This window comes from Euprymna scolopes, chromosome 25, assembly GCF_053919585.1.
Source record: "Euprymna scolopes isolate OS-2025 chromosome 25, ASM5391958v1, whole genome shotgun sequence".
Classification (NCBI taxonomy): Eukaryota; Metazoa; Mollusca; class Cephalopoda; order Sepiida; family Sepiolidae; genus Euprymna; species Euprymna scolopes.
The window spans coordinates 92,432,634-92,446,626 of record NC_136506.1 but is presented as its reverse complement, the minus strand read 5'-3'; the positions used below and the strand labels follow the sequence as shown (position 1 = coordinate 92,446,626).

At 34.1% G+C, this 13,993-nt stretch overlaps 1 protein-coding gene across 1 annotated transcript in view; it reads left to right on the top strand.

The window, feature by feature from the left end:
- Positions 1 to 608: 608 nt before the first annotated feature.
- The window catches only part of LOC145247510 (melanocortin receptor 5-like), a 127,909-nt gene continuing 114,524 nt past the window's right edge, over positions 609 to 13,993 (top strand). Inside the window, exon 1 of the mRNA XM_080109324.1 lies at positions 609 to 824. The gene's annotated coding sequence lies outside the window, so the exon portion shown is untranslated. The remainder of the gene's footprint in view (positions 825 to 13,993) is intronic.

Genomic DNA, 13,993 nt, shown 5'->3' with positions numbered 1-13,993 from the left:
GGACGCTTTGCGTAAAAACTACTCCTCTACTCCCCCCTCCCCCAACACACACACACCTCCCGCCAAAAAAAAAAAAAAAAAAAAGACATCGTATACCAAAACTTTTTCTTAATGCATTTGTAACTCGGGTTGACAAACAATTGCTGACAACTAAAACAAACAAACAAACAAACAACTATCCCTTCCTGACCTGCACTCTTAAACAAGCAAACGCCGTAACTCACTTTCCTAACCAGCATCTATTATTCACCTGTTGACGGGCCAGGAATACTTGTACAGCGATTTATCCTCACTGGATTCTCTATAAACGTGACCATGAACCAGACTAAGACCAGCGTCTGCCGTTTAAAATTTTAACACACACACACACACACACACACACACATATATATATATATATATATATATATATATATATATATATATATATATATATATATATATATATATATATATATATATATATATAACTTCTGCGCACAGCTGTTCCAGTTATCAAACTTTATCTACCATTAAAAAAAAGGACTGCAATCTCTTCGCGGCACAATCTGTTGGAAGATAGACGTACGGACCCACGTGTGTATACACATATATATGTGCGTGCGTGTGTGTGCGTATAATCATATATCTGTGTGCGGGTGAACGTATACATTTGGGCGAAAAGACGTTTCGAGGAGGAAAAGAAAGAGAGTAAAAAGAAAGAGAGAGAGAACTGAGCAGATTGTTTGCCGCATTTTCCAAAGAATTTTAATTCCACAATTTATGACTTCGCTGTGATCGGTGCTGCTGAACTGCTTTTTTTTTTCCATGACAGGACATTCGTGGTAAGTTATAAACGCATGCACATACATAAAAGCGCGCAAGCGCACACATACATACAAACAAAACACACACACACACATGCACTTAAATTTTATTTTTCAGTTTGTTCAAGCTGCCGCATGCCAGAAACTTTTACACGTTATACAATATATTCCAACTGAGAGATCTTTTTTTAATCCTAACTGTCCCTAATTCCTTGTAATCTCTCTTGCACTTGGTTCATCGAGTATACAGAGTGGTATATGTGTGTGCGTTTACTTCCAATATATATATGTGTGTGTGTGTGTGTGTGTGTGTGTGTGTGTGTGTGTGTGCGTGTGTATATATATATATATATATATACAGTATATATTTATGCACATTACTAATATATAAATATTGTATATATACACGTGCACATATTTTAATAAATATATATATATATACATACATACATATACATATATGCATATCAATTAATATATATATATATATATATATATATATATATATATATATATATATATATATATATATATATATATATATAGCAAATTATAGTGATTCAATGAAATTTTAAAAAACTTTATTTAAATCAAGGATTTTTTATTATTCCAAGTAAGACAAAGAATACTTTAGAAATGTTATCTCCTTAACCTATAGGGTTTCGATGCCGACCATCTCTTCAGAGGAGAAAATATTAGCAGATAGATATAACGTTATTCACCTTATTTGCTAAAGTCAGTTAGACATGGAAAATGATAATCAAAAATTGATTAAATAGAAGTCACATAGCAGGGGAAATTGAAGAAAAGGATATAAAGGTTTAGTTTCCATACCAGCTGATTGTTAGATTAATTTATTCAGAAGTATATATATATATATATATATATATATATATATATATATATATATATATATATATATATATATATATATATATAAATAAGCAGAAGTACCCGTTGTTTACTGGGTTCAAAAATAGCCTACAGAAAATGGACTGTGATTGATGAAAGTATGATAGGTTATGAAAAGGAGGGGGTTGTAAAGGTTTTGTAAGGTTTTGATACTCAAAACTTTTACCCTAAGCAAAATATGATGAAAGTAAAGATAATTATCGCGAAATATATTTTTTATATCAACTTTGTTTCCATTCGTAGCCAAGAGTGACCAACAAAATGATGTTTCCTTACAAAGAGAAAATGTTATATATATAATAATATAAATATACAAGAAATAAATGTTTCCATCGTCAATAAAAGTTACTTTTATGGTAGAAAAGTTAATTGATTTGTATTTTATAGTAGTTTGTAAACAAAAAAAAATTTTTAATTCACGAACCGGTTTAAAAAAAAATCAAAATGGCAGCGACTTTGAAATGGAGAGCCCCGTTTTCAATTTGAAGGAGGGGCACCTGAGCATTCTGTGTTAACAATTTAAGAGAGTTCCGTCAACTTAATAATATTTATAAACATATTTTAATGTTTTCCGTTATTTTGTGCTTGAGGAATATTCGATTATTTTCAAGCAGAACAGCTTCGTTTACGTTTTACAGTATTGAACGGTGTAGTATTGTGCCGTCGGATTCAGGGTTGCACTATTGTAATGTAAAGAACACGCAGAAAGGGTTGTAATCAACAGAATTCCTTCTAGTACACCGACAAAAAAAAAAGCTTAAACAGATATATAAATAAAAATAAAAGTGTTATGTAAATGTTTTTAAAAAAAGACACGTAATCACGTGAGCAGTATTTTTTCCTTCTTTTGACACGATAGCAAGTAACGTTCTTATTTTTTATTATTTATCTATTTATCTATTTTCAAAAGAGTGGCACGTGCAAGTTGAGAAGGAAAAAAACAGTTATGCAAAATTTGTGTCGAGAATTGTATAAAGTTCAGATTTTTTTTGTGGGGGGGGGCGTTCACTTTAATAAGAACGTGAAGTTATGAGGTGAATTTATTCGAAGCTAACGGGAATTAAGATTAAAGTTAAGGTGTTATTGTGGACCCTCACCCCTTTTAAAAAAACTTGTTAAACTTTGTGACATATTTCTATTCTATGGAGGTTAGGCGCGAACACCCAATAATTATATTATACCATATTTCTTCAAACTGAAACATAATTATCAAAGTATACTTACGCAAATAGATATGAAAAGTCTTTGTTAAAGTTTGTGCCATATTTCCATGGAGTACAGGCGCGAACGCAGACCCCACAATTTTATTATATCATTCCTATTTAAGTTGAAACATACTTATCAAAGTATTCTTATGTACATCTATATCAAAAACCCTTGTAAACGTTTTTCTTTTATTTTTTTTTATTTCCATACTTTGGGGGCCAGGCGCGAACGCAGACCCCACAATTTTTATGAACCACCGTTCTGCCAGATCAAACATGCCCATTACTGATCCTCGATACATCTTCTATCATTATATGTAATCAGTTTTATAAAATAGTCAACTATATAGGAGCCTATTCGTGACCAGACACACACACACACACGTTCAGCTTTATATATATATATAATCCATAAATTGTGTGTAATTAGGCAGAATTTTTTCATTTAAGCAAACCGTATTAAAAATAATTTTTATTTTATTCTGATCTTACTTGTGTGTTCCCTGTGCATCACGAACGTTTTCGATTCTTCGTCGAATCATTACTAGGTGAACAAGCAAATGACCAAAAAGCTGAAGAAAAATGAGATTTTTTTTTTTTTAAAGGTAGCTGTGGAACGGACACAGGAAGTCAGTTAGACGTCGAGAGAACGTTTTCACACTGTTCCAGGAAAGACGTTACATTCTGTGATTTATGAATTAGCGTCATAGGATATAATTGTATTGCATAAAGTATTTTAAAATATTATTACTGGTTTCATTAACAATATTATTAATTGCATGTTGTTGGGTTTTGATGAAGATAGCTTCGAGTATTATTCATTTTGTTTGAATTTGTTTCAGAATGTACGAGGTGCCTTCAATAAGTTTCCAGACTTTTTTTGTATGGGCGCTTTATTGATAGTACACACATAAAACTTTAGTCCTCTTCGAAGTAATCTCCTTCGACTGCAATGCACTTGTTGTACCGCTCCAACAACTTCTTGACAGTTCTCTGATGTGAGAGTGTCAATGACCCTCGTCACAGCCTCTTTCATCTCCTCAATGACAGCCTCTAAGGTTTTCCTTGAGCTTAGGGAATAACCAAAAGTCACAAGGAGCAAAGTATGGACGATAGGAAGGATAAAGAACTGTCTTGGTGCTCATCTTGGTCAAATAGTCTGTGACAATGATAGAGCACCCTTGAGACAAACCTTGCGCAAATCTTCCACATCTTCACTTTCTCGCAATTAATTGGATGTACAGTTCCCATACTTATATCAAACTGTGCACCCATTGTCTCTATAGACACACGACGGTCCTTATTCATGAAATTCTTTATTTGGTCAATCGACTTTTGTGTTCTGACTTCCTTTCCCCTCCCAGACCTTATAGACTCCCTGCCTTCCTGTAATTTTTATGAATATTTATCATTTGTGCAATATTTTCATGACCGTTGTTTCTAATTTAGAGTTTGGCTGCATTTAATTACATCAGTATATGTTAATATAATTTGAGATCAACCATAAATGTTTATATATATATATATATATATATATATATATATATCATCAATTTAATCCAGAAGAAATCTTACAATAAAGACGAAACGTTGATGAACACATAACTTGGTTTGTTCCTTTTTTATCTTTCTCCCTCTCCCTCTCTCTTTCTCCCCTCTCTCTCTCTCTCTCTCTCTCTCTATATATATATATATATATATATATATATATATATATATATATATATGTGTGTGTGTGTGTGTGTGTGTGTGTGTGTGTGTGTGTGTGTGTGTGTGTGCATCTATCCATATGTGTGTGTGTGTTTTCTATTATTATTACTCACTGGGAGCGTTCACTGAGAACTTTCTTTGAAAACAGCTTGCGGTGTTCCCTGGAATCTGAATGACATAAGTCTCTCCAAATTTTTAGTACTCTCCACTTTTTTCACTAATGATTGCAAAAGACTTTGCGTTATCGGCTGTTTACTATTGATTTCTTGGCGTCGATCGTCTTTGGTTTTCTAAAGGATTTGGGTAGAAATAACCCTGATAAGGTCCCAACTGTCTTTGCACTATCGCAGGTGAAGTTTGGTTAGTGCTTCGGTCTTTCCATCCTTTTTTATCCTTCACAATTTTCTGTGGTATCAGCCGAGACTAGTGCTACGTATGCGTGTATTATCTCCCCCCCCCCTTTCCATTTTTCTGAGGTTGGTAAATGTTCGTTGCTTATCTGGGTTGGTTTCTGCATTCAAGGGTTTTCCTTAACATTTCGGCTTGTTTTCATCATTACCTTTTGTTGTATGTCTTCCTTTTGATTCCAATTTCTTCTGATTTTTCTTCTAATTATTATTATTACTCGCTAGCAGTTTTCACACAGGTCATCTTCAAAGATTTCTCTTTGATAACAACCTGTGGTGTTCCTGGAGTCTGGGTGACAACAAGTCTCCCTAGATTTCCAATACTCTCCACCTCTTTTGATAACCTCTACAAATTAATTTACGTTATCGTAACAGTCGGTTAACATTGATTTCTCGTTGGCAGCGACATGAAGGTCTTTACTGGGATTTGGGTGGCAAAAAATGTGTTCTCGCAACAGCCGTTTACCAACAAGTTTGCGCTGACAATGACTGTTACCTTTGTCTGTAATACTAGTAACAAATTAGCCTCCAAAGTATTCCAGTAGCCTACGTCCATTTCCTGTAGAAAGCTGGGTGGTGCTCTCCTTCCACGTTATCCATTCCATTTAATAATAATTTTGTGTGGTATCAGCTGAGGTTTATTCCATTATTATTTTGGGGAAGGCAGTTTCAGTTCCTTTAGATTTTGTAAATTTTCTTTTTTTTTCTCATCTATATTTTCTATTATAACTCTATTTCAACTTACGCGTGGTTGGATGACGTTACTGGTTATGTGGGTTGGTTTTCGCACTCGAAGATTTTCCATAATATTTTAGTTGTTTTCATCAGTGCCGTGTGAGATATGATGACAAACTATCCTTTGATTTCAATTCCATCTCGTCTTCTTTTTGTTCAATTTTCTTTTTTCAAAACTGTTCCTACTGCTCCTACAATTATTAATACTACCGTAGATTTCATTATGTTACATAGTCCTTTTTTGTCGACTTGATCTTCACCCTGTGATCTGCTTCACACACACACACACACAGAGACACATACACAGACACACACAGACACACACACACACACACACGTGTGGAAGGACCTGGATACTCAACGTTTCGCCCGATTTATGCGGGCTTCTTCAAGAGGGATGGTCATTGACGAGAGAGTCGGAGGATTGGGGCTATATATAATGACGTAATCCACTACACTATTTTACTCTAATTTAGTTTTTTCTCTCATAAAATGTATATACATGTACATATGACATCTAATTTACATAAGGAAAACACGCTGCTCTTCCCCATCATTATATATAGCCCCAATCCTCCGACTCTCTCGTCAATGACCATCCCTCTTGAAGAAGCCCGCATAAATCGGGCGAAACGTTGAGTATCCAGGTCCTTCCACCTCCATTTTATTTCATATCGTCGGATTTAATCCAGCTCAACAATCATATTTATATATATATATATATATATATATATATATATATATATATATATATATATATATATAAGTGAACGTGTCTGTGTCTGTTTGTCTATATACATTTCCTTACGCAAAAACTCTGTCAATTTTTAGTCTACAGACTCGAAATTTGATATAAAGGGTACTGAGATGTGGGACAATCTATCTGATCGGGTTTCGGCCAGAACTTTGGCTGTTAAGGGGTCAAAGTTCAACGATTTCATCTTTGAGAACTCTACAAAACTCCTCCGACAATTTTCGGTCTAAACACTTGAAATTTTAGATATAGGTTGCTTGGACATGGATCTAACTTAATAACTTGATTTAAGCCCAAAACAATGAATTTTAAAGGGTCATAATAAAAAAAATTGACCTTTTTTTTGGGGGGGGGCTCAGTATACACCTCCAAACACTCGGGCAACGCCGGGTGCCCATGCTAGTGTATATATATATATATATATATATATATATATATATAATCAATGTACAACCGCATGACATTTGAACCTTTGCGTTGTCAATAGCTCCTGTTTTTAATGGAAAATGAGTTATGCCATAACGTCATAATTCATTTCCCCAGTGTTTTATAAGTCTCTTTATGACATTGTGGCTTTGTGATGTCAATGTACCTCTGTTTAAGAAGATGATGTCACTCCTTTATGACGTCACGCTGCCTGCGCGGATAAAAACAAAAAAAAAGCAACTAAGAGAATCTATCCGTAGAGTTAGAGATTTTGTGTGCGTGTTTATAGGAAAATAAGCTTATTTAATTATTTTTCGCCTTTTATTTATACCAGTCCTTTAATTTATGAAGCTCAATGTAACTACAGAGCATATACAAATAAATGACAAAAGTCTATATTCCAAATTTCATGATGTTGCCCATCTTACCGTTTATTTCTTTAAGTACGTTGAGATGTACGATTCTTGACAGCACCTGCTTCGTAGCGCAGAAACATTCATGTAATTATTGTGTCAATTTTTTAATTTATTCCGCCCTTAGCTCATCAGAAGAATAGGGGCTCATCAACTTTAAAAGAAAATAAAGGAATATGGGCATGATTGCAAAATCCAAAAATCGAAAGAGAATTTGCATTTGTTTTGGGGGTTTTTTGTTTGTTTCTTTTTTGTTTTTTTTTTTTTCTGTTACGTCGTCTTTGAATTTTAATGTTTTCACCAACGCTAACTCTACATGTTAAAAAATTGAAGTCAGAATTAGCATAAAAAATATCTTATTTTATGTTTTATTAATTTATTATTTATAATTTTTTTATATTTATTTTCTTAGATAATACTGATAACAGTCAAATCCAGAATGTGTGTGTGTGTATGTGTGTGTGTGTGTGTGTGTGTGTGTGTGTGTGTGTGTGTGTGTGTGTGTGTGTGGTGTTCTTAGATCGGTTTTGTATCGAAATGTCTTTGATAAGTATTGATAATCGATAATTAAAAAACATCTGATGAATAAAGCGACAGACGATATTTACCAAAGTGAACGCCTTATACGGCCTAACATCACAAGTTCATTTGAAAAGTTTTATCGCCGCACAAGCCGAAAAGCTCGACATATAAAATCAACAGTACGTTCTTTGATATAACAGGGGAGCATTCAACATGAATGATTCTGTTTAGAGCACAGTTGGATCATGATACTTAATTTTTTGCATTTTAAACTTTAATTCAAGATGTTATATAAACAAACTTATTATAACATCAATAGTAAATTCTCTACAGTGCAGTGTAAACAACATTTCTCGGTGACTAAGTTATTGCGCGGGGGCATGTAAAGTTTCTGCCCAGTACATCCTGATGGATCCCTAACTGAAACAGGCAAATAATCGATTTGATTGAAAAATGGGCGATTTCACCGATTTTGATGACAACAAAAATATGGAAGCATAAAGCATAAATCTCATTCAATCCTAGGCAACATCGGGTCTCCCTGCAAATATATATATATATATATATATATATATATATATATATATATATATATATATATATATATATATATATATGTTTTTGAACCCAGTCAACGACGGGTACTTTTGCTCGCCCATATAATATATATATATATATATATATATATATATATATATATATATATATATATATATATATATATATATACTAGCAAAAGTACCCGTCGTTGACTGGGTTCAAAAACAGCCTACAGAAAATGAACTCTGATTTATGAAAGTATGATAGTTTATGAAAAGGAAGGGTTGTAAAGAGATAGCTTCCAATTTGGGGGCATCAAAACCAAAGCAAAATATGATGAAAGTAAAAATAAAATAGATAAGCCCCATAATTTATTATACTATACCTGTTCATACTGAAACACTTATCACAATATTCTGTAGATCTATATTAAAAAACCTTGTTAAACTTTGTGACATATTTCCATTCTATGGAGGTTAGGCGCAAACGAACCCCCTCCCCCATAATTTTATTATACCATATTTCTTCAAACTGAAACATAATTATCAAAGTATACTTACGCAGATAGATATGAAAAGTCTTTATTAAAGCTTGTGCCTATTTCCATTCTATGGAGGCCAGGCGCGAACGCAGACCCCACAATTTTATTATACCATTTCTATTTAAGTTAAAAAATCCTTATCAAAGTATTCTTATGTACATCTATAAAAAAAAAAACACCTGTAAACGTTTTTTTTTTTTTTTTATCTACATACTTTGTGAACCAGGCGCGAACGCAGACCCCACAATTTTAATGAACCACCGTTCTGCCAGATCAAACATACCCATTCCTGCTGTGTCTCGATACATCTTCTATCATTATATGCAATCAGTTTTTTAAAATAGTCAACCATATAGGAGCCTATTCGTGACCAGACACACACACACACACAGACATTCAGCTTTATATATATATATATATATATATATATATATATATATATATATATATATATATATCAGTGTGCCTGCAAGGCCACAGGGGAGGAAACCAAGCAAAAAAACCTCTAAGCAAAATTCATCCAAAAGCAGCAAAACTAAAGCTGTCCTGCCAGGATACTATATATACAAATGTAGCCAAATTTAGACATATTTTATTGGTTTGAAAATGTAGGTTGTTTTTTTACCATTGTCATAAAATTTTAACCATAGAATACTATCAAAATCTTCAAACATCCTGCAAATTTTCATGTAGTTTCGTCGTATAGACCAAAGATATGAGCATTTCAATATTCAATTTGACTACCAGTATATATATATATATATATATATATATATATATATATATATATATATATACATATATGTGTGTGTGTGTGTGTGTGTGTGTGTGTGTGTGTGTGTGTGTGTGTTTGTGTGTGTGTGTGTGTGTGTTATATGGAAATTTTATAAGTTCGAAATCTCAGCGACTATTGGTCAGAATTCAACAAATGAAGGCTCGTTGGAAAGCTAATGACCTGAATTGCGTAGTGAGCTATGTGACATTTACGTTAAGGTCGCACATTAAGGAGATCATCCATCATCCAGTACCTATTTTTGGCACTTTTTACAGCACTAGTATGTTTCAATCATAGTCATTTGTTTTCCTAGTTTTGCAAATGAATTACAAAATATCTGATATTTTCCCCAAACGTCTTGCTTTGATGTTATATCTCCCCTCTTTGGTTTTCATACATAAAGAAAATTTCACAGTGTGTAAGGATTATTTGATACTGGAGATATGCATAATCGCACCCTATTTCCAAAAGAGAGGAAATATAACATATGAGAAATATTTGAAATAAGTCGCCCCTTGCTGTTATTTCAGATAATTTGTAACCATAGCAGCAAGTTTTAGTCTCGCCTATATCAAAGCCAGAGGTTTTGGGGCGTATATGGCGTAATGTAAACATATTATAAGGCACTTACAACTTCTCTTCCAATTTTCGGATTTTTAATTATGTCAAAACGCACATGTTATCTCCTTTTGATGGATTGATTGGATGGTCTTGGAGAAAGATAGTATATTAGTGTTGGTTTATACTTACATTTTGATTTTAATCCACATCAGCAAGTCTGTTATTCAACCTTAGGAAACGAATATCGTTTTGACTAGTAACGTACAGAGAAGTTTTTTCAATGAAGGTGCTGAAGTAAAAAAATAAAAAAATAAATAAAAATAAATTTTAAAAAAAGACAGTGCCTCTTGTGGCACAGACCTATAATACATTCCTATTATTATACCATTCCTATTTAAGTAAAAACATACTTATCAAAGTATTCTTATGTATATCTATATCAAAAACACCTGCAAACGTTTTTTTTTTTAATTTAATTTTTTAATTTTTGATTTCAATACTTTGTGGACCAGGCGCGAACGCAAACCCCACAATTTTAATGAACCACTGTTCTGCCATATCAAACATACCCATTCCTGTGTCTCGATATATCTTCTATCATTATATGTAATCAGTTTTTTTTAAATAGTCAACCATATAGGAGCCTATTCGTGACCAGACATATACACACACATTCGGCTTTATATTATAGATATATATATATATATAAGAGACACTCGAAGCTAAAATCAACAGATATACGAGGAAATGGCTAGGTTTGCCTCCAGGATTATCAAATGTTGCTCTATATAGCAAACAATCGAAATTAAAATTACCACTCAAGTCTATTCCTCTGAAAAGAGCACTTTTAAAACAAGAGTAAAAGAGGCCGGTGCTTGGTCACTCTTAGAACCCCCACGCCTCTGCACGTCCCTGTTTTTAACCACTAAAAATGAAAGTCTATTAATTGTTTATCAACTGGAGTTGGGGTTTGATTTACCGTAGCACTGGCTGAAAGCACACGATCTCTCTTCAAATCTATTATCAGACCATGTATTGAGTTTTGTTGCCATATTTAGGCTGGTGAATATCTGTCCAATTTGAGGGTTCTATCTGTAATTTGATTTGATTTCTTCTTCTTTGAAACCTATCTTATATGTGATGTTGCTAGTCTCAGTCTTTTCTATAAATACTATTATGGCATATAATCTTCAGAATTGCCTTATCTATTCCCGGCTTCATTTATTCCAGCTCGTTTGACTCATTGATCTAGTGGTCTTAACTAATCTTATTAATCAACGGCGTAGATTTTGATGTGAATTTGTGGTTTGTCCTTTTATCATTATATTTAATCGTACACATAAACTAATGACATATATAAACATGTACAGAACAAGAATTCATCAAGTCTGATGGAGCATTGCGTTCAGTAGTTTAACCCTAATCTTAACACGAGGTAGGATTACCTAGAGAAGGTCCCATGCTACGCTATTTGAACCTGAAATCATAAAAATTGGTCAGTCATCTCAATCAGAATTTTCAAGCCCTCGCAAAGATGACATGATTTCATTTTCGTTTGATGACAACCGGTTTTCTTTGTTTGTTGCGTTTTTTAGTGTGCTAGCTGTGTACAAATTCGAAGAGCGATAGGAGCCTTCTATCATGTCTGAAAGTGACACAATGTTCAACGAGTGAAATGAAGAAGCGCTGCCGTACAACTCATACTCTCTACCGATCCAAGTTATGACAACATGGCCATTGCGAACACCCTCAAAATGCAAATTTGGACGGTTCAACGATTGAGAACAGAGCTCAATGCAGTTTTCGGCCACGGTTATGGTCTTTGGTGTCCTTTCAAGTGAGGGCCACATTATGCAACCTCACATCTTCGTAGTCGGCATGAAAGTCAACACTAAAGTGTACCTGGATGTGCTGAAGAGCATGGTGATCCCTTGATGCAATCAAGTGGCCGCTGGAAGAGACTGGGTGTAGCAAGTCCAAAGAGACCTAAGTTTGGCTTCAGAAGGAGTGCTACGACGTTTTTTTTGTTTTTTTTTAATTTTATTTTATTTCATTTTTTTAATCAATTTTCACCCCAAACAAGGCACAGTGCCACTTTGAAGTAGGAGGCTACTATCGGGGACATAATTTGCAGGGGCATTATGAAGGGAGATGAGTAGCAAGATGTTTGTTCACATTACACTTGAACTTCTGCATATTAGTACAGTTGGGAAAGCAGCATCCCGGAAGGGACTTCAAAAGACCTGCAGTTCTTGCAAGTCTGGAAACTTTTGAAAGCACCTCGTATTTTGAATGTTTGGTGAAGGTTTACTTGTAGAAGGAAGTATCCTGCTGCCAGATTGTCTTGACAGAGAAACCTTAAACAATGGAGGATGGTGTCTAGCAGATATTCAAATTCATTTCCAGTTTAGCTCTGAATTAACGATGCTGTGATCATAGAAGCAGAAAACGTTCAAATCGTGTAAAGATCCTTCGGAAAACTGAGCTGCGGTTTCATAGTTCTTCATTACCTGCACAAAAAAAAAAAAGAAAAAAAAAAAAAAACGCCGAAGAATTTAGATAAGCAAATCTAGAGGGGGAACATTGCCTTATTCACTAAATTCTAAGGCCTTGCTTACACACATCATTCCGCCCAATTAATTAATGGCCAAGGGCAAATTTATACATTTTCTTTTCCATTTGCTCCAGGGACACATTTTTTTTATATACAGGATATAAAATTACATTTGTAATTGAAAAGAAAAATCGTTCACCATCATATCGTATTTCGTTACAATGTACATCTTTTTAGATATGAAAAAAAAACAGAAGGAAAAAATAACAATGTTTCACTGCAGAGATAACATTACAAATTAATTAAGCAGATTATTAACAGCAAAAGGGGAAAAATGACAAACTGTATTTTACCCATGCAGATCAAAACAAAGCCTAAGGGCGAACACGACGAGCAAAATGATGGAGAGATCTCTACGGTTTCTTCCGTTAATGCTATTTTTGCATGACTTTCAGTCGCCCCAAACAAAGCAGATTGCAACTGAGACGTAAGGAGTTACTGTGATTTAGAGGCATCCTAATGGGGAGTTGTGCAGCAAGATACTTATTCACATTTAAATTTCTACACATTATTGCAGTCGCTAGAACAGGGAGCATAAAGGGAATTCCAAAGTCTAACAATTCGAGGAAAGAAACCTTGAAAACCTTGTGTGGAAAACCTTCCAGAATCTGGAGACCTCTATAGTAACGGGAAGGTTACTTGTTAGGTTGCCTAGGAGTAATAACGTCAAGTTGGGAGGTGGGAGGTCACATAAACCCATTAACCTGGCCCTTTACTGAGAGACCCAAAGGGATCAAACCGGCCCAGTGACGCACACCTTGTCAGGTCGAAACAATATCTGCTATGACGTCATATATGACATAATTTACTGTAATGTTATATATGACGTGATCTACTGTGACGTCATATAAATCGTAATATACTAATGATCATATATGACGTAACTATGCGTAGTGACAACCTGGGTGTGTCAAGTTCGAATCCTATTCGTTCCACACTTTTAGAGATGTTGGCAACTTTCATGTGGACTCTTCCATAAATACCTGATGTCTTTCTAGAAAACATTCTAACTAGAAAGATATCGGAGAAAGGAATATCAACAATAATCATCTGATTCACTCGAACGAATGAA